Genomic DNA, 22,389 nt, shown 5'->3' on the forward strand with positions numbered 1-22,389 from the left:
ACAACCTCACGAAGTGGATCAGCAACTGCGCGGACGAGCTCGCCCCACTGAGGACCCCGCCCAGCAGACCCGGCAGCAAGAAAGCCCCATGGTTCACCGACGAACTCGAGCTCCAAGAAGAACTGCCGAGCCCTCGAGAAAGTCTGGAGAAGGGAACCTACACCGGACAACAGGACCACCTTCAAGCTTGCCACCCGGAAGCACCACCAGCTGATCCGCGCCGCCAAGAAAACTGCATTCAAAGACCGGCTGGACAACAACGCACACAACTGCAAGGAACTCTTCAACATCGTGAAAGAGCTATCCAACCCCAGCGCAGGAAACAACGACATCACCCCATCGCAAGACCTCTGCAACTCCCTCGCCTCATACTTCCACAACAAGATCGCGGACATACGCAACAGCTTCAACACCCAACCAACGCACACCACGACCGAACAACCACCCCCCACCACCACCCTCCACGCCTGGACCCCGATCAGCACCGAAGACACCATCCGCACGATGAACTCCATCCACTCCGGATCGCCGACCGACCCTTGCCCTCACCACGTCTTCAACAAGGCCGACGCTGTCATCGCACCCCACCTGCGAGACATCATCAACACATCCTTCGACACCGCCACCTTCCCCGAGAGCTGGAAGCACGCCGAACTCAGCGCTCTACTCAAGAAACCCACAGCGGACCCCACCGAACTCAAGAATTACCGCCCCATCTCGCTTCTCCCGTTTCCAGCCAAAGTAATCGAGAAGACCGTCAACAAGCAGCTGGCCGCCTTCCTCGAGACGAATGGATCCCTCGACCCCTCACAGTCTGGCTTCCGAGCCAACCACAGCACCGAGACCGCCCTCATCGCCGCCACCGATGACATCCGAGCACTGATGGACAACGGAGAAACAGGTGCCCTCATCCTCCTAGACCTCTCCGCGGCATTCGACACTGTCTGCCACCGCACCCTAGTACAGCGCCTCAGCAACGTCGGAATCCAGGACAAGGCTCTGGAATGGATCATCTCCTTCCTCGACGGAAGAACACAGAGAGTCCGCCTACCACCGTACAAGTCAGAGGCCACCGAAGTCATCTGCGGCGTCCCTCAAGGATCCTCGCTGAGCCCCACCCTCTTCAACGTCTACATGAGCCCCCTCGCGGCCATCGCACGCCAACACAACCTCAGCATAATCTCCTACGCCGACGACACCCAGCTGATCCTCTCCCTGACCAACGACCCCGCCGCCGCCAGAGCCAACCTGCACGAAGGGATGAAAGAGGTAGCCGAGTGGATGACGACCAGCCGCCTGAAACTGAACTCAGACAAGACGGAGGTCCTCATCCTGGGCTCTTCACCCTCCGCCTGGGACGACTCCTGGTGGCCTCCCGCCCTGGGCACCGCACCCAAACCGACAGACCATGCACGCAACCTGGGCTTCATCCTGGACTCCTCCCTCTCCATGACCAGGCAAGTCAACAACGTCTCCTCGGCGTGCTTCAACATCCTACGCATGCTACGGAAGATCTTCTGGTGGATCCCCACCGAGACCAGGAAGACCGTCACCCAGGCCCTCGTCACTAGCCGACTGGACTACGGCAACGCCCTCTACGCCGGAACCACCGCCAAGCTCCAGAAGAGACTCCAGCGGATCCAGAACGCCTCAGCCAGACTCATCCTCGACATCCCACGAACCAGCCACATCTCCGGACATCTGAGAGACCTACACTGGCTCCCCGTCAACAAAAGAATCACCTTCCGCCTCCTCACCCACGCACACAAAGCCCTACACGACCAAGGACCGAGCTACCTCAACAGCCGAATCAACTTCTACGCTCCCAAACGCCACCTCCGATCAGCCAACCACGCCCTCGCCGCCGTCCCCCGCATCCGAAGAGCGACGACAGGAGGAAGGTCCTTCTCCTACCTAGCCGCCAAGACCTGGAACTCCCTCCCTACCGACCTGCGCCTAACCCAAGACCACCTCTCCTTCAGGAAGAAGCTGAAGACCTGGCTGTTCGAGCAGTAGCGGCTCCCCCCTTCCCCCAGCGCCTTGAGACCCTACGGGTATGTAGTGCGCTTTATAAATGCCTTTGATTGATTGATTGACCCAGTGTCACCGCAGACCCACCCAGTGTCACCGCAGACCCACCCCGAGTCACCGCAGACCCACCCAGTGTCACTGCAGACCCACCCAGTGTCACCGCAGACACACCCAGTCACCGCAGACCCACCCACACCCACCCAGAGTCACCGCAGACCCACACCCACCCAGTGTCACGGCAGACCCACCCAGTGTCACGGCAGACCCACCCAGTGTCACTGCAGACCCACCCAGTGTCACTGCAGACCCACCCAGTGTCACCGCAGACACACCCAGTCACCGCAGACCCACCCACACCCACCCAGAGTCACCGCAGACCCACACCCACCCAGTGTCACCGCAGACCCACCCAGTGTCACCGCAGACCCACCCAGTGTCACCGCAGACCCACCCAGTGTCACCGCAGACCCACCCAGTGTCACCGCAGACCCACCCAGTCACCGCAGACCCACACCCAGCCAGAGTCACGGCAGACACACCCAGTCACCACAGACCCACCCACACCCACCCAGAGTCACCGCAGACCCACACCCAGCCAGTCACCGCATACCCAGCCAGAGTCACCGCATACCCAGCCAGAGTCACCGCATACCCAGCCAGAGTCACCGCATACCCAGCCAGAGTCACCGCATACCCAGCCAGAGTCACCGCATACCCAGCCAGAGTCACCGCATACCCAGCCAGAGTCACCGCAGACCCACCCAGTGTCACCGCAGACCCACCCAGTGTCACCGCAGACCCACCCAGTCACCGCAGACCCACACCCAGCCAGAGTCACGGCAGACACACCCAGTCACCACAGACCCACCCACACCCACCCAGAGTCACCGCAGACCCAGCCAGAGTCACCGCATACCCAGCCAGAGTCACCGCATACCCAGCCAGAGTCACCGCATACCCAGCCAGAGTCACCGCAGACCCAGCCAGAGTCACCGCAGACCCAGCCAGAGTCACCGCAGACCCACCCAGAGTCACCGCAGACCCACCCAGAGTCACCGTAGAGCTACCAAGAGTCACCACAGACCCACCCAGACCCACCCAGACTCAACATCGCCTCCCAGTAATTGAATGCTTTTCAATTACTGTTTTATGTAAAGGTTTTAATGTTAGGTTGAAAAATTGTTAATTATTAATTTACAAGTAGTGGTTCTTTTCAAAGGTGTTTTTTATTTTTCTGTGTGTGTGCACATGTTTGTAATGATTTTAATTAATTAACAAATAAATTACTACCACCACCGCCTCCCAGACAATACAAATGGTTTTATTTCACACCCTTTGCACAACGCCCCCCGCTGAGTGTGTTCCAGGCTTCACGAGCGTCCAGTGTGTAGGAATCGCTGTAGTCATCACTCAACACCCCGGAGAGGAAGCGGCAGCTCCGGAGCGGACACGGGAGTCTCTCAGGAACCGCGGCTCCGAAAATAGACCGCAGTGGCATCTGTCACTGAGCCCTTTCCATAGCATCAGCCAAGAGAAAATAGCGCAAACGCCCTCTCTGGCATCCATGTGAATGAGACCCCCCCGGGGAGGGTGGGGTCTGCCCTTAAACGCCTTCTCTGGCATCCATACATGATTCAAGGAACAGGGCGCGCGCACCCTGACATGTTACACAGCTGGGGGAGGGCAGTGCTGAGGGCGCATGTGAATGAGACCCCCCCCCCCCCCCCCCCGGGGGTAGGGTAGGGTCTGCCCTTAAACGCCCCGGGGAGGCTGCCTTGAGGATCCTGCAGTGCCTGACCTCACACAACCTGGGTCTTGGAGCTCTCACTCTCAAAGACCTTTGAGGGTTCACTCAAGGAGACCTCACAGGCCCACCTCTGTGTGGAAGAGCTCAGTGGGCCAGCGCTAGGAGACCTCAGAGGGCCACCTCTGAGGTCCCAGAGGACCAGCTTTAGGAGACCTTTGAGGGCCAGCTTAAGGAGACCTCAGAGGGCCACCTCTGAGACCCCAGAGGACCGGCTCAAAGAGACCTCCCTGGGCCAGCTCGAGAAGACTTCACTGGGCCAGCTCGAGGAGACCTCAGAAGACAGACTCAAGGAGACCTCAGAGGTCCAGCTCGAGGAGACCTCAGTGGGCCAGCTCTAGGAGATGAGACCTCAGAGGCGTAACTTTAGGAGACCTCAGAGGGCCAACTCTAGGAGACCTCAGAAGGCCAACTCTAGGAGACCTCAGAGGGCCAACTCTTTGAGACCTCAGAGGGCCAACTCTAGGAGACCTCAGAGGGCCAGCTCTAGGAGACCTCTGAGGGCCAGCTCTAGGAGACCTCTGAGGGCCAGCTCTAGGAGACCTCTGAGGGCCAGCTCTAGGAGACCTCTGAGGGCCAGCTCTAGGAGACCTCAGAGGGCCAGCTCTCGGAGACCTCTGAGGGCCAGCTCTCGGAGACCTCTGAGGGCCAGCTCTCGGAGACCTCTGAGGGCCAGCTCTCGGAGACCTCTGAGGGCCAGCTCTCGGAGACCTCTGAGGGCCAGCTCTGAGAGACCTCTGAGGGCCAGCTCTGGGAGACCTCTGAGGGCCAGCTCTGGGAGACCTCTGAGGGCCAGCTCTGGGAGACCGCAGAGGGCCAGCTCTGGGAGACCGCAGAGGGCCAGCTCTGGGAGACCGCAGAGGGCCAGCTCTGGGAGACCGCAGAGGGCCAGCTCTGGGAGACCGCAGAGGGCCAGCTCTGGGAGACCGCAGAGGGCCAGCTCTGGGAGACCTCAGAGGGCCAGCTCTAGGATACCACAGAGGATTTACTCTAGACTACCTCGGAGGGCCAGCCCAATGAAACCTCGGAGGGCCAGCGCTAGGAGACGTCAGAGGACTTACTCTAGACTACCTCAGAGGGCCAGCCCAATGAGACCTCAGAGGGCCTGCTCTTTGCGACACCAGAGATCCAGTTCTAGGAGACCTCAGAGGGCCAGCTCTGAGAGACCTCAGAGGGCTTACTCTAGACTACCTCAGAGGGCCAGCCGAATGAGACCTCAGAGGGCCTGCTCGTTGAGACACCAGAGATCCAGGTCTAGGGGACCTCAGAGGGCGAGCTCTAAGAGAACTCTGAGGGCCAGCTCTAAGAGGGCCAGCTCTAGGGGACCTCAGAGAGCCAGCACTAGGGGACCTCTGAGGGCCAGCTCTAAGAGACCTCTGAGGGCCAGCTCTAGGAGGGCCAGCTCAAGGAGACCTCAGAGGGCCAGCTCTAGGAGTGCCAGCTCTAGGAGACCTCTGAGGGCCAGCTCTAGGAGACCTCTGAGGACCAGCTCTAGGAGACCTCTGAGGACCAGCTCTAGGAGACCTCTGAGGGCCAGCTCTAGGAGACCTCTGAGGGCCAGCTCTAGGAGACCTCTGAGGGCCAGCTCTAGGAGACCTCTGAGGGCCAGCTCTAGGAGACCTCTGAGGGCCAGCTCTAGGAGACCTCCGAGGGCCAGCTCTCGGAGACCTCTGAGGGCCAGCTCTCGGAGACCTCTGAGGGCCAGCTCTCGGAGACCTCCGAGGGCCAGCTCTGGGAGACCTCTGAGGGCCAGCTCTCGGAGACCTCTGAGGGCCAGCTCTCGGAGACCTCTGAGGGCCAGCTCTCGGAGACCTCTGAGGGCCAGCTCTCGGAGACCTCTGAGGGCCAGCTCTCGGAGACCTCTGAGGGCCAGCTCTCGGAGACCTCTGAGGGCCAGCTCTCGGAGACCTCTGAGGGCCAGCTCTAGGAGACCTCTGAGGGCCAGCTCTAGGAGACCTCTGAGGGCCAGCTCTAGGAGACCTCTGAGGGCCAGCTCTAGGAGACCTCTGAGGGCCAGCTCTAGGAGACCTCTGAGGGCCAGCTCAAGGAGACCTCTGAGGGCCAGCTCTCGGAGACCTCTGAGGGCCAGCTCAAGGAGACCTCTGAGGGCCAGCTCTAGGAGACCTCTGAGGGCCAGCTCTAGGAGACCTCTGAGGGCCAGCTCTAGGAGACCTCTGAGGGCCAGCTCTAGGAGACCTCTGAGGGCCAGCTCTAGGAGACCTCTGAGGGCCAGCTCTAGGAGACCTCTGAGGGCCAGCTCTAGGAGACCTCTGAGGGCCAGCTCTAGGAGACCTCTGAGGGCCAGCTCTAGGAGACCTCTGAGGGCCAGCTCAAGGAGAGCTCTGAGGGCCAGCTCAAGGAGAGCTCCGAGGGCCAGCTCTAGGACGGTCAGCTCTAGGAGACCTCTGAGGGTCAGCTCTAGGAGACCTCTTAGGGTCAGCTCTCGGAGACCTCTGAAGGTCAGCTCTCGGAGACCTCTGAGGGCCAGCTCTCGGAGACCTCTGAGGGCCAGCTCTCGGAGACCTCTGAGGGCCAGCTCTCGGAGACCTCTGAGGGCCAGCTCTCGGAGACCTCTGAGGGCCAGCTCTCGGAGACCTCTGAGGGCCAGCTCAAGGAGAGCTCTGAGGGCCAGCTCAAGGAGAGCTCCGAGGGCCAGCTCTAGGACGGTCAGCTCTAGGAGACCTCTGAGGGTCAGCTCTAGGAGACCTCTTAGGGTCAGCTCTCGGAGACCTCTGAAGGTCAGCTCTCGGAGACCTCTGAGGGCCAGCTCTCGGAGACCTCTGAGGGCCAGCTCTCGGAGACCTCTGAGGGCCAGCTCTCGGAGACCTCTGAGGGCCAGCTCTCGGAGACCTCTGAGGGCCAGCTCTCGGAGACCTCTGAGGGCCAGCTCTAGGAGACCTCTGAGGGCCAGCTCTAGGAGACCTCTGAGGGCCAGCTCTAGGAGACCTCTGAGGGCCAGCTCTAGGAGACCTCTGAGGGCCAGCTCTAGGAGACCTCTGAGGGCCAGCTCTAGGAGACCTCTGAGGGCCAGCTCTAGGAGACCTCAGAGGGCCATCTCTAAAAAGCATGTGATTCTTACGGGCATGTAATTACGCAAAGGCAACATTTGAAACATTTTCAAGTCCTATGATCTCAATTGGTGATTAAAGATGGAAGCGCTATCCAATTTCCTGTTGTTTGCCCATATAAGTGCAAACCAAGACATCCCTCCTCTTCATCACCTGCATCGGGGGCGATGTTTACTCCTCCTGAGACATCCGTGGACACGTGGGCACCCCACCTGTAGTAGGGCAGATCCCACCTCTCCACTGGAGTACCCCACCTGTAGTAGGGCAGATCCCACCTCTCCGCTGGAGTACCCACCTGTAGTAGGGCAGATCGCACCTCTCCACTAGAGTACCCCACCTGTAGTAGGGCAGATCCCACCTCTCTGCTGCAGTACTCCACCTGTAGTAGGGCAGATCCCACCTCTCAGCTGGAGTACTCCATCTGTAGTAAGGCAGATCCCACCTCTCCGCTGGCGCACCCCACCTGTAGTAGGGCAGATCCCACCTCTCAGCTGGAGTACTCCATCTGTAGTAGGGCAGATCCCACCTCTCCGCTGGAGTACCTCATCTGTAGTAGGGCAGATCCCACCTCTCCGCTGGAGTACCTCATCTGTAGTAGGGCAGATCCCACCTCTCCGCTGGAGTACCTCATCTGTAGTAGGGCAGATCCCACCTCTCCGCTGGAGTACCCCACCTGTAGTAGGGCAGATCCCGCCTCTCCGCTGGAGTACCCCACCTGTAGTAGGGCAGATCCCACATCTGCTGGAGCACCCCACCTGTAGTAGGGCAGATCCCACCTCTCTGCTGGAGTACCCCACCTGTATTAGAGCAGATCCCACCTCTCCACTGGAGTACCCCACCTGTAGTAGGGCAGATCCCACATCTCAGCTGGAGTACCCCCCCTTTAGTAGGGCAGATCCCACCTCTGCTGGAGCACCCCACCTGTAGTAGGGCAGATAACACCTCTCCGCTGGAGTACCCCACCTGTAGTAGGGCAGATCCCACCTTTCCGCTGGAGTACACCACCTGTAGTAGGGCAGATCCCACCTCTGCACTGGAGTACCTCATCTGCAGTAGGGCAGATCCCACCTCTCCGCTGGAGTACTCCATCTGTAGTAGGGCAGATCCCACCTCTCCGCTGAAGTACCCCACCTGTAGTAGGGCAGATCCCACCTCTCCGCTGGAGTACCTCATCTGCAGTAGGGCAGATCCCACCGCTCCGCTGGAGTACTCCATCTGTAGTAGGGCAGATCCCACCTCTCCGCTGGAGTACCCCATCTGCAGTAGGGCAGATCCCACCTCTCCGCTGGAGTACTCCATCTGTAGTAGGGCAGATCCCACCTCTCCGCTGGAGTACCCCATCTGTAGTAGGGCAGATCCCACCTCTCCGTTGGAGTACCCCACCTGTAGTAGGGCAGATCCCACCTCTCCGCTGGAGTACCTCATCTGTAGTAGGGCAGATCCCACCTCTCCACTGGAGTACCCCACCTGTAGTAGGGCAGATCCCACCTCTTCGCTGGAGTACCTCATCTGTAGTAGGGCAGATCCCACTTCTGCTGGAGCACCCCACCTGTAGTAGGGCAGATCCCACCTCTCCGCTGGAGTACCCCACCTGTATTAGAGCAGATCCCACCTCTCCGCTGGAGTACCCCACCTGTAGTAGGACAGATAACACCTCTCCGCTGGAGTACCCCACCTGTAGTAGGGCAGATCCCACCTCTCTGCTGGAGTACCCCACCTGTAGTAGGGCAGATCCCACCTCCCTGCTGGAGTACCCCACCTGTATTAGAGCAGATCCCACCTCTCCGCTGGAGTACCCCACCTGTAGTAGGACAGATAACACCTCTCCGCTGGAGTACCCCACCTGTAGTAGGGCAGATCCCACCTCTCCGCTGGAGTACCCACCTGTAGTAGGGCAGATCGCACCTCTCCACTGGAGTACCCCACCTGTAGTAGGGCAGATCCCACCTCTCCGCTGCAGTACTCCACCTGTAGTAGGACAGACCCCACCTCTCAGCTGGAGTACACCACCTGTAGTAGGGCAGATCCCACCTCTGGACTGGAGTACCTCATCTGCAGTACGGCAGATCCCACCTCTCCGCTGGAGTACCCCACCTGTAGTAGGGCAGATCCCACCTCTCCGCTGGAGTACCCCACCTGTAGTAGGGCAGATCCCACCTTCCCGCTGGAGTACCTAATCTGTAGTAGAGCAGATCCCACCTCTCCGCTGGAGTACCTCATCTGTAGTAGGGCAGATCCCACCTCTCCGCTGGAGTACCCCACCTGTAGTAGGGCAGATCCCACCTTTCCGCTGGAGTACACCACCTGTAGTAGGGCAGATCCCACCTCTGCACTGGAGTACCCCACCTGTAGTAGGGCAGATCCCACCTCTCCGCTAGAGTACCCCACTTGTAGTAGGGCAGATAACACCTCTCCGCTGGAATACCCCACCTGTAGTAGGGCAGATCCCACCTCTTCGCTGGAGTACCTCATCTGTAGTAGGGCAGATCCCACTTCTGCTGGAGCACCCCACCTGTAGTAGGGCAGATCCCACCTCTCCGCTGGAGTACCCCACCTGTATTAGAGCAGATCCCACCTCTCCGCTGGAGTACCCCACTTGTAGTAGGGCAGATAACACCTCTCCGCTGGAGTACCCCACCTGTAGTAGGGCAGATAACACCTCACCGCTGGAATACCCCACCTGTAGTAGGGCAGATAACACCTCTCCGCTGGAATACCCCACTTGTAGTAGGGCAGATAACACCTCACCGCTGGAGTACCCCACCTGTAGTAGGGCAGATCCCACCTCTCCGCTGGAGTACCCCACCTGTAGTAGGGCAGATAACACCTCACTGCTGGAATACCCCACATGTAGTAGGGCAGATAACACCGCTCTGCTGGAATACCCCACTTGTAGTAGGGCAGATAACACCTCACCGCTGGAGTACCTCATCTGTAGTAGGGCAGATCCCACCTCTCCGCTGGAGTACCCCACCTGTAGTAGAGCAGATCCCACCTCTCCGCTGGAGTACCCCACCTGTAGTAGGGCAGATCCCACCTCTCCGCTGGAGTACTCCACCTGTAGTAGAGCACTAAACACCTCTCCGCTGGAGTACCCCACCTGTATTAGGGCAGATCCCACCTCTGCACTGGAGTACCCCACCTGTAGTAGGGCAGATCCCACCTCTCCGCTGGAGTACCCCACCTGTAGTAGGGCAGTTCCCACCTCTCTGCTGGAGTACCCCACCTGTAGTAGGGCAGATAACACCTCACCGCTGGAGTACCCCACCTGTAGTAGGGCAGATCCCACCTCTCCGCTGGAGTACCCCACCTGTAGTAGGGCAGATAACACCTCACCGCTGGAATACCCCACCTGTAGTAGGGCAGATAACACCTCTCCGCTGGAATACCCCACTTGTAGTAGGGCAGATAACACCTCACGGCTGGAGTACCTCATCTGTAGTAGGGCAGATCCCACCTCTCCGCTGGAGTACCCCACCTGTAGTAGGGCAGATCCCACCTCTGCTGAAGCACCCCACCTGTAGTAGGGCAGATAACACCTCTCCGCTGGAGTACCCCACCTGTAGTAGGGCAGATCCCACCTCTCCGCTGGAGTACCCCACCTGTAGTAGGGCAGATCCCACCTCTGCACTGGAGTACCTCATCTGCAGTAGGGCAGATCCCACCTCTCCGCTGGAGTACTCCATCTGTAGTAGGGCAGATCCCACCTCTCCGCTGGAGTACCCCACTTGTAGTAGGGCAGATCCCACCTCTCCGCTGGAGTACCTCATCTGCAGTAGGGCAGATCCCACCTCTCCGCTGGAGTACTCCATCTGTAGTAGGGCAGATCCCACCTCTCCACTGGAGTACCCCATCTGCAGTAGGGCAGATCCCACCTCTCCGCTGGTGTACTCCATCTGTAGTAGAGCAGATCCCACCTCTCCGCTGGAGTACCCCATCTGTAGTAGGGCAGATCCCACCTCTCCGCTGGAGTACCCCATCTGTAGTAGGGCAGATCCCACCTCTCCGCTGGAGTACCCCACCTGTAGAAGGGCAGATCCCACCTCTCCGCTGGAGTACCTCATCTGTAGTAGGGCAGATCCCACTTCTGCTGGAGCACCCCACCTGTAGTAGGGCAGATCCCACCTCTCCGCTGGAGTACCCCACCTGTATTAGAGCAGATCCCACCTCTCCGCTGGAGTACCCCACCTGTAGTAGGGCAGATCCCACCTCTCAGCTGGAGCACTCCATCTGTAGTAGGGCAGATAACACCTCTCCGCTGGAGTACCCCACCTGTATTAGAGCAGATCCCACCTCTCCGCTGGAGTACCCCACCTGTAGTAGGACAGATAACACCTCTCCGCTGGAGTACCCCACCTGTAGTAGGGCAGATAACACATCTCCGCTGGAGTACCCCACCTGTAGTAGGGCAGATCCCACCTTTCCGCTGGAGTACACCACCTGTAGTAGGGCAGATAACACCTCTCCGCTGGAGTACCCCACCTGTAGTAGGGCAGATAACACCTCTCCGCTGGAGTACCCCACCTGTAGTAGGGCAGATCCCACCTTTCCGCTGGAGTACACCACCTGTAGTAGGGCAGATCCCACCTCTGGACTGGAGTACCTCATCTGCAGTACGGCAGATCCCACCTCTCCGCTGGAGTACCCCACCTGTAGTAGGGCAGATACCACCTCTCCGCTGGAGTACCCCACCTGTAGTAGGGCAGATCCCACCTTTCCGCTGGAGTACACCACCTGTAGTAGGGCAGATCCCACCTCTGCACTGGAGTACCTCATCTGCAGTAGGGCAGATCCCACCTCTCCGCTGGAGTACTCCATCTGTAGTAGGGCAGATCCCACCTCTCCACTGGAGTACACCACCTGTAGTAGGGCAGATCCCACCTCTGCACTGGAGTACCCCACCTGTAGTAGGGCAGATCCCACCTCTCCGCTAGAGTACCCCACTTGTAGTAGGGCAGATAACACCTCTCCGCTGGAATACCCCACCTGTAGTAGGGCAGATCCCACCTCTCCGCTGGAGTACCCCACCTGTAGTAGGGCAGATCCCACCTCTCCGCTGGAGTACCCCACCTGTAGTAGGGCAGATAACACCTCTCCGCTGGAATACCCCACTTGTAGTAGGGCAGATAACACCTCACCGCTGGAGTACCTCATCTGTAGTAGGGCAGATCCCACCTCTCCGCTGGAGTACCCCATCTGTAGTAGGGCAGATCCCACCTCTCCGCTGGAGTACCCCACCTGTAGTAGGGCAGATCCCACCTCTCCGCTGGAGTACCTCATCTGTAGTAGGGCAGATCCCACCTCCCTGCTGGAGTATCCCACCTGTAGTAGGGCAGATCCCACCTCTCTGCTGGAGTACCCCACCCGTAGTAGGGCAGATCCCACCTCCCTGCTGGAGTACCCCACCTGTAGTAGGGCAGATCCCACCTCACTGCTGGAGTACCCCACCTGTAGTAGAGCAGATCCCACCTCTCCGCTGGAGTACCCCACCTGTAGTAGGGCAGATCCCACCTCTCCGCTGGAGTACTCCACCTGTAGTAGAGCACTAAAAACCTCTCCGCTGGAGTACCCCACCTATAGTAGGGCAGATCCCACCTCTGCACTGGAGTACCCCACCTGTAGTAGGGCAGATCCCAGCTCTCCGCTGGAGTACCCCACCTGTAGTAGGGCCGATCCCACCTCTCTGCTGGAGTACCCCACCTGTAGTAGGGCCGATCCCACCTCTCTGCTGGAGTACCCCACCTGTAGTAGGGCAGAAAACACCTCTCCGCTGGAGTACCCCACCTGTAATAGAGCAGATAACACCTCTCAGCTGGAGTACCCCACCTGTAGTAGAGCAGATAACACCTCTCAGCTGGAGTACCTCATCTGTAGTAGAGCAGATCCCACCTCTCCGCTGGAATACCCCACCTGTAGTAGGGCAGATAACACCTCACCGCTGGAGTACCCCACCTGTAGTAGGGCAGATAACACCTCTCCGCTGGAGTACCCCACCTGTAGTAGGGCAGATCCCACCTTTCCGCTGGAGTACACCACCTGTAGTAGGGCAGATCCCACCTCTGGACTGGAGTACCTCATCTGCAGTACGGCAGATCCCACCTCTCCGCTGGAGTACCCCACCTGTAGTAGGGCAGATCCCACCTCTCCGCTGGAGTACCCCACCTGTAGTAGGGCAGATCCCACCTTTCCGCTGGAGTACACCACCTGTAGTAGGGCAGATCCCACCTCTGCACTGGAGTACCTCATCTGCAGTAGGGCAGATCCCACCTCTCCGCTGGAGTACTCCATCTGTAGTAGGGCAGATCCCACCTCTCCACTGGAGTACACCACCTGTAGTAGGGCAGATCCCACCTCTGCATTGGAGTACTCCACCTGTAGTAGGGCAGATCCCACCTCTCCGCTAGAGTACCCCACTTGTAGTAGGGCAGATAACACCTCTCCGCTGGAATACCCCACCTGTAGTAGGGCAGATAACACCTCTCCGCTGGAGTACCCCACCTGTAGTAGGGCAGATAACACCTCTCCGCTGGAATACCCCACTTGTAGTAGGGCAGATCCCACCTCTCCACTGGAGTACACCACCTGTAGTAGGGCAGATCCCACCTCTGCACTGGAGTACCCCACCTGTAGTAGGGCAGATCCCACCTCTCCGCTAGAGTACCCCACTTGTAGTAGGGCAGATAACACCTCTCCGCTGGAATACCCCACCTGTAGTAGGGCAGATCCCACCTCTCCGCTGGAGTACCCCACCTGTAGTAGGGCAGATCCCACCTCTCCGCTGGAGTACCCCACCTGTAGTAGGGCAGATAACACCTCTCCGCTGGAATACCCCACTTGTAGTAGGGCAGATAACACCTCACCGCTGGAGTACCTCATCTGTAGTAGGGCAGATCCCACCTCTCCGCTGGAGTACCCCATCTGTAGTAGGGCAGATCCCACCTCTCCGCTGGAGTACCCCACCTGTAGTAGGGCAGATCCCACCTCTCCGCTGGAGTACCTCATCTGTAGTAGGGCAGATCCCACCTCCCTGCTGGAGTATCCCACCTGTAGTAGGGCAGATCCCACCTCTCTGCTGGAGTACCCCACCCGTAGTAGGGCAGATCCCACCTCCCTGCTGGAGTACCCCACCTGTAGTAGGGCAGATCTCACCTCACTGCTGGAGTACCCCACCTGTAGTAGAGCAGATCCCACCTCTCCGCTGGAGTACCCCACCTGTAGTAGGGCAGATCCCACCTCTCCGCTGGAGTACTCCACCTGTAGTAGAGCACTAAACACCTCTCCGCTGGAGTACCCCACCTATAGTAGGGCAGATCCCACCTCTGCACTGGAGTACCCCACCTGTAGTAGGGCAGATCCCAGCTCTCCGCTGGAGTACCCCACCTGTAGTAGGGCCGATCCCACCTCTCTGCTGGAGTACCCCACCTGTAGTAGGGCCGATCCCACCTCTCTGCTGGAGTACCCCACCTGTAGTAGGGCAGAAAACACCTCTCCGCTGGAGTACCCCACCTGTAATAGAGCAGATAACACCTCTCAGCTGGAGTACCCCACCTGTAGTAGAGCAGATAACACCTCTCAGCTGGAGTACCTCATCTGTAGTAGAGCAGATCCCACCTCTCCGCTGGAATACCCCACCTGTAGTAGGGCAGATAACACCTCACCGCTGGAGTACCCCACCTGTAGTAGGGCAGATAACACCTCTCCGCTGGAGTACCCCACCTGTAGTAGGGCAGATCCCACCTTTCCGCTGGAGTACACCACCTGTAGTAGGGCAGATCCCACCTCTGGACTGGAGTACCTCATCTGCAGTACGGCAGATCCCACCTCTCCGCTGGAGTACCCCACCTGTAGTAGGGCAGATCCCACCTCTCCGCTGGAGTACCCCACCTGTAGTAGGGCAGATCCCACCTTTCCGCTGGAGTACACCACCTGTAGTAGGGCAGATCCCACCTCTGCACTGGAGTACCTCATCTGCAGTAGGGCAGATCCCACCTCTCCGCTGGAGTACTCCATCTGTAGTAGGGCAGATCCCACCTCTCCACTGGAGTACACCACCTGTAGTAGGGCAGATCCCACCTCTGCATTGGAGTACTCCACCTGTAGTAGGGCAGATCCCACCTCTCCGCTAGAGTACCCCACTTGTAGTAGGGCAGATAACACCTCTCCGCTGGAATACCCCACCTGTAGTAGGGCAGATAACACCTCACCGCTGGAATACCCCACCTGTAGTAGGGCAGATCCCACCTCTCCGCTGGAGTACCCCACCTGTAGTAGGGCAGATAACACCTCTCCGCTGGAATACCCCACTTGTAGTAGGGCAGATAACACCTCACCGCTGGAGTACCTCATCTGTAGTAGGGCAGATCCCACCTCTCCGCTGGAGTACCCCATCTGTAGTAGGGCAGATCCCACCTCTCCGCTGGAGTACCCCACCTGTAGTAGGGCAGATCCCACCTCTCCGCTGGAGTACCTCATCTGTAGTAGGGCAGATCCCACCTCCCTGCTGCAGTACCCCACCTGTAGTAGGGCAGATCCCACCTCTCTGCTGGAGTACCCCACCTGTAGTAGGGCAGATCCCACCTCCCTGCTGGAGTACCCCACCTGTAGTAGGGCAGATCCCACCTCACTGCTGGAGTACCCCACCTGTAGTAGGGCAGATCCCACCTCTCCGCTGGAGTACCCCACCTGTAGTAGGGCCGATCCCACCTCTCTGCTGGAGTACCCCACCTGTAGTAGGGCAGAAAACACCTCACCGCTGGAGTACTCCACCTGTAGTAGAGCACTAAACACCTCTCCGCTGGAGTACCCCACCTGTAGTAGGGCAGATCCCACCTCTGCACTGGAGTACCCCACCTGTAGTAGGGCAGATCCCAGCTCTCCGCTGGAGTACCCCACCTGTAGTAGGGCCGATCCCACCTCTCTGCTGGAGTACCCCACCTGTAGTAGGGCAGAAAACACCTCACCGCTGGAGTACCCCACCTGTAGTAGGGCAGATCCCACCTCTCCGCTGGAGTATCCCACCTGTAATAGAGCAGATAACACCTCTCAGCTGGAGTACCCCACCTGTAGTAGAGCAGATAACACCTCTCAGCTGGAGTACCTCATCTGTAGTAGAGCAGATCCCACCTCTCCGCTGGAATACCCCACCTGTAGTAGGGCAGATAACACCTCACCGCTGGAATACCCCACCTGTAGTAGGGCAGATAACACCTCTCCGCTGGAATACCCCACTTGTAGTAGGGCAGATAACACCTCACGGCTGGAGTACCTCATCTGTAGTAGGGCAGATCCCACCTCTCCGCTGGAGTACCCCACCTGTAGTAGGGCAGATCCCACCTCTCCGCTGGAGTACCCCACCTGTAGTAGGGCAGATCCCACCTCTCCGCTGGAGTACCTCATCTGTAGTAGGGCAGATCCCACCTCTCCGCTGGAGTACTCCATCTGTAGTAGGGCAGATCCCACCTCTCCGCTGGAGTACCCCACCTGTAGTAGGGCAGATCCCACCTCTCCGCTGGAGTACCCCACCTGTAGTAGGGCAGATAACACCTCTCCGCTGGAGTACCTCACCTGTAGTAGAGCTGACCATCTCTCTGCGGGAGCAACCTACCTGTAGTAGGGCAGATCCCACCTCTCTGCTGGAGTACTCCACCTGTAGTAGGGCAGATCCCACCTCTCCGCTGGAGTACCTCACCTGTAGTAGAGTAGATCCCACCCGTCCTCTGGAGTACCCCACCTGTAGTAGGGCAGATCCCACCTCTCTGCTGGAGTACCCCACCTGTAGTACGGCAGATAACACCTCACCGCTGGAGTACCTCATCTGTAGTAGGGCAGATCCCACCTCTCCGCTGGAGTACCCCACCTGTAGTAGGGCAGATCCCACCTCTCCGCTGGAGTACTCCACCTGTAGTAGGGCAGATCCCACCTTTCCGCTGGAGTACTCCACCTGTAGTAGGGCAGATCCCACCTCTCCGCTGGAGTACTCCAACTGTAGTAGGGCAGATCCAACCTCTCCGCTGGAGTACCCCACCTGTAGTAGGGCAGATCCCACCTCTCCGCTGGAGTACCCCACCTGTAGTAGGGCAGATAACACCTTTCCGCTGGAGTACTCCACCTGTAGTAGGGCAGATCCCACCTCTCCGCTGGAGTACCCCACCTGTAGTAGGGCAGATAACACCTCTCCACTGGAGTACCTCATCTGTAGTAGAGCAGATCCCACCTCTCCGCTGGAGTACCCCACCTGTAGTAGGGCAGATCCCACCTTTCCGCTGGAGTACACCACCCGTAGAAGGGCAGATCCCACCTCTGCACTGGAGTACCTCATCTGTAGTAGGGCAGATCCCACCTCTGCACTGGAGTACCTCATCTGTAGTAGGGCAGATCCCACCTCTCCGCTGGAGTACCTCATCTGTAGTAGGGCAGATCCCACCTCTCCGCTGGAGTACCTCATCTGTAGTAGGGCAGATCCCACCTCTCCACTGGAGTACCTCATCTGTAGTAGGGCAGATCCCACCTCTCCGCTGGAGTACCTCATCTGTAGTAGGTCAGATCCCACCTCTCCGCTGGAGTACCCCACCTGTAGTAGGGCAGATCCCACCTCTCCGCTGGAGTACCCCACCTGTAGTAGGGCAGATCCCACCTCTCCGCTGGAGTACCCCACCTGTAGTAGGGCAGATCCCACCTCTCCGCTGGAGTACCTCATCTGTAGTAGGGCAGATCCCACCTTTCCGCTGGAGTACACCACCCGTAGTAGGGCAGATCCCACCTCTGCACTGGAGTACCTCATCTGTAGTAGGGCAGATCCCACCTCTCCGCTGGAGTACCTCATCTGTAGTAGGGCAGATCCCACCTCTCCGCTGGAGTACCTCATCTCTAGTAGGGCAGATCCCACCTCTCCACTGGAGTACCTCATCTGTAGTAGGGCAGATCCCACCTCTCCGCTGGAGTACCTCATCTGTAGTAGGGCAGATCCCACCTCTCCGCTGGAGTACCCCACCTGTAGTAGGGCAGATCCCACCTCTCCGCTGGAGTACCCCACCTGTAGTAGGGCAGATCCCACCTCTCCGCTGGAGTACCCCACCTGTAGTAGGGCAGATCCCACCTCTCCGCTGGAGTACCTCATCTGTAGTAGGGCAGATCCCACCTCTCCGCTGGAGTACCTCATCTGTAGTAGGGCAGATCCCACCTCTCCGCTGGAGTACCTCATCTGTAGTAGGGCAGATCCTACCTCTCCGCTGGAGTACCCCACCTGTAGTAGGGCAGATCCCACCTCTCCGCTGGAGTACCCCACCTGTAGTAGGGCAGATCCCACCTTTCCGCTGGAGTACACCACCCGTAGTAGGGCAGATCCCACCTCTGCACTGGAGTACCTCATCTGTAGTAGGGCAGATCCCACCTCTCCGCTGGAGTACCTCATCTGTAGTAGGGCAGATCCCACCTCTCCGCTGGAGTACTCCATCTGTAGTAGGGCAGATCCCACCTCTCCGCTGGAGTACCCCACCTGTAGTTGGGCAGATCCCACCTCTCCACTGGAGTACCCCACCTGTAGTAGGGCAGATCCCACCTCTCCGCTGGAGTACCCCATCTGTAGTAGAGCAGTAAACACCTCTCCGCTGGAGTACTCCACCTGTAGTAGGGCAGATCCCACCTCTCCGCTGGAGTACCTCACCTGTAGTAGAGCAGATCCCACCCCTCCGCTGGAGTACCCCACCTGTAGTAGGGCAGATCCCACCTCTCCGCTGGAGTACCCCACTTGAAGTAGGGCAGATAACACCTCTCCGCTGGAGTACTCCACCTGTAGTAGAGCAGATCCCACCTCTCCGCTGGAGTACCCCACCTGTAGTAGGGCAGATAACACCTCTCCGCTGGACTACCCCACGTGTAGTAGGGCAGATCCCAGCTCTCCGCTGGAGTACCACATCTGTAGTAGGGCAGATCCCACCTCTCCACTGGAGTACCCCACCTGTAGTAGGACAGATCCCACCTCTCCGCTGGAGTACCCCACCTGTAGTAGGGCAGATCCCATCTCTCCGCTGGAGTACTCCATCTGTAGTAGGGCAGATCCCTCCTCTCCGCTGGAGTACCCCACCTGTAGTAGGGCAGATCCCACCTCTCCGCTGGAGTACCCCACCTGTAGTAGAGCAGATCCCACCTCTCCCCTGGAGTACCCCACCTGTAGTAGGGCAGATCCCACCTCTCCGCTGGAGTACCCCACTTGTAGTAGGGCAGATAACACCTCTCCGCTGGAATACCCCACCTGTAGTAGGGCAGATAACACCTCACCGCTGGAGTACCTCATCTGTAGTAGAGCAGACCATCTCTCTGCGGGAGCACCCTACCTGTAGTAGGGCAGATCCCACTTCTCCGCTGGAGTACCTCATCTGTAGTAGGGCAGATCCCACCTCTCCGCTGGAGTACTCCGTCTGAAGTAGGGCAGATCCCACCTCTCCGCTGGAGTACCTCATCTGTAGTAGGGCAGATGCCACCTCTCCGCTGGAGTACCTCATCTAGTAGGGCAGATCCCACCTCTCTGCTGGAGTACCTCATCTGCAGTAGGGCAGATCCCACCTCTCCGCTGGAGTACCTCATCTGTAGTAGGGCAGATCCCACCTTTCCGCTGGAGTACACCACCCGTAGTAGGGCAGATCCCACCTCTGCACCGGAGTACCTCATCTGTAGTAGGGCAGATCCCACCTCTCCGCTGGAGTACCTCATCTGTAGTAGGGCAGATCCCACCTCTCCGCTGGAGTACCTCATCTGTAGTAGGGCAGATCCCACCTCTCCACTGGAGTACCTCATCTGTAGTAGGGCAGATCCCACCTCTCCGCTGGAGTACCTCATCTGTAGTAGGGCAGATCCCACCTCTCCGCTGGAGTACCCCACCTGTAGTAGGGCAGATCCCACCTCTCCGCTGGAGTACCCCACCTGTAGTAGGGCAGATCCCAACTCTCCGCTGGAGTACCCCACCTGTAGTAGGGCAGATCCCTCCTCTCCGCTGGAGTACCTCATCTGTAGTAGGGCAGATCCCACCTCTCCGCTGGAGTACCTCATCTGTAGTAGGGCAGATCCTACCTCTCCGCTGGAGTACCCCACCTGTAGTAGGGCAGATCCCACCTCTCCGCTGGAGTACCCCACCTGTAGTAGGGCAGATCCCACCTTTCCGCTGGAGTACACCACCCGTAGTAGGGCAGATCCCACCTCTGCACTGGAGTACCTCATCTGTAGTAGGGCAGATCCCACCTCTCCGCTGGAGTACCTCATCTGTAGTAGGGCAGATCCCACCTCTCCGCTGGAGTACTCCATCTGTAGTAGGGCAGATCCCACCTCTCCGCTGGAGTACCCCTCCTGTAGTTGGGCAGATCCCACCTCTCCACTGGAGTACCCCACCTGTAGTAAGGCAGATCCCACCTCTCCGCTGGAGTACCCCATCTGTAGTAGAGCAGTAAACACCTCTCCGCTGGAGTACTCCACATGTAGTAGGGCAGATCCCACCTCTCCGCTGGAGTACCTCACCTGTAGTAGAGCAGATCCCACCCCTCCGCTGGAGTACCCCACCTGTAGTAGGGCAGATCCCACCTCTCCGCTGGAGTACCCCACTTGAAGTAGGGCAGATAACACCTCTCCGCTGGAGTACTCCACCTGTAGTAGAGCAGATCCCACCTCTCCGCTGGAGTACCCCACCTGTAGTAGGGCAGATAACACCTCTCCGCTGGAGTACCCCACGTGTAGTAGGGCAGATCCCAGCTCTCCGCTGGAGTACCACATCTGTAGTAGGGCAGATCCCACCTCTCCGCTGGAGTACCCCACCTGTAGTAGGACAGATCCCACCTCTCCGCTGGAGTACCCCACCTGTAGTAGGGCAGATCCCATCTCTCCGCTGAAGTACTCCATCTGTAGTAGGGCAGATCCCTCCTCTCCGCTGGAGTACCCCACCTGTAGTAGGGCAGATCCCACCTCTCCGCTGGAGTACCCCACCTGTAGTAGAGCAGATCCCACCTCTCCCCTGGAGTACCCCACTTGTAGTAGGGCAGATAACACCTCTCCGCTGGAATACCCCACCTGTAGTAGGGCAGATAACACCTCACCGCTGGAGTACCTCATCTGTAGTAGAGCAGACCATCTCTCTGCGGGAGCACCCTACCTGTAGTAGGGCAGATCCCACTTCTCCGCTGGAGTACCTCATCTGTAGTAGGGCAGATCCCACCTCTCCGCTGGAGTACTCCGTCTGAAGTAGGGCAGATCCCACCTCTCCGCTGGAGTACCTCATCTGTAGTAGGGCAGATGCCACCTCTCCGCTGGAGTACCTCATCTAGTAGGGCAGATCCCACCTCTCTGCTGGAGTACCTCATCTGCAGTAGGGCAGATCCCACCTCTCCGCTGGAGTACCCCACCTGTAGTAGGGCAGATCCCACCTCTCTGCTGGAGTACCCCACCTGTAGTAGGGCAGATCCCACCTCTCTGCTGGAGTACCCCACGTGTAGTAGGGCAGATCCCAGCTCTCCGCTGGAGTACCCCACCTGTAGTAGGGCAGATCCCTCCTCTCCGCTGGAGTACCCCACCTGTAGTAGGGCAGATCCCTCCTCTCCGCTGGAGTACCCCACCTGTAGTAGGGCAGATCCCACCTCTCCGCTGGAGTACCCCACGTGTAGTAGGGCAGATCCCAGCTCTCTGCTGGAGTACCCCATCTGTAGTAGGGCAGATCCCACCTCTCCGCTGGAGTACTCCACTTGTAGTAGGGCAGATCCCACCTCTCCGCTGGAGTACCTCATCTGTAGTAGGGCAGATCCCACCTCTCCGCTGGAGTACCCCACCTGTAGTAGGGCAGATAACACCTCTCCGCTGGAGTACCCCACGTGTAGTAGGGCAGATCCCAGCTCTCCGCTGGAGTACCACATCTGTAGTAGGGCAGATCCCACCTCTCCACTGGAGTACCCCACCTGTAGTAGGACAGATCCCACCTCTCCGCTGGAGTACCCCACCTGTAGTAGGGCAGATCCCATCTCTCCGCTGGAGTACCCCACCTGTAGTAGGGCAGATCCCACCTCTCCGCTGGAGTACTCCATCTGAAGTAGGGCAGATAACACCTCTCCGCTGGAATACCCCACCTGTAGTAGGGCAGATCCCACCTCTCCGCTGGAGTACCTCATCTGTAGTAGGGCAGATCCCACCTCTCCGCTGGAGTACCTCATCTGTAGTCTACTATGCTATGCACCAGGACTAAATTGGTTAAGAGGTGGTCTCAAAACACCAGTACATACAGTTGAATGTCGAACGCAGTGGTGGGAAGTCATTATGGGACTGTTGGCTCATTTCATCTGTTTTCAGTGCAGAATCAAATTAAGACCGCGACAGAGCTCCTACTGTAGTCTACGACGCCAAAAAACACAGTGCTCTGAACTGTCAACTGCATTGTTTGTGCTGCGACGTTCTATCCAATCAGCTGTGCACCGCCGACCATGCACAGATCCGCTCCTCTGCTAGGGTTATCGGAGT

At 58.6% G+C, this 22,389-nt stretch overlaps 1 protein-coding gene across 3 annotated transcripts in view; it reads left to right on the forward strand.

Moving 5' to 3' along the window:
- BCAM (basal cell adhesion molecule (Lutheran blood group)) overlaps window positions 1-22,389 on the forward strand; it is a 444,431-nt gene that overhangs the window by 164,744 nt on the left and 257,298 nt on the right. The gene's annotated exons all lie outside the window — the stretch shown is intronic.

Source organism: Triturus cristatus, chromosome 7 (genome assembly GCF_964204655.1).
Source record: "Triturus cristatus chromosome 7, aTriCri1.1, whole genome shotgun sequence".
Taxonomy (NCBI): domain Eukaryota; kingdom Metazoa; phylum Chordata; class Amphibia; order Caudata; family Salamandridae; genus Triturus; species Triturus cristatus.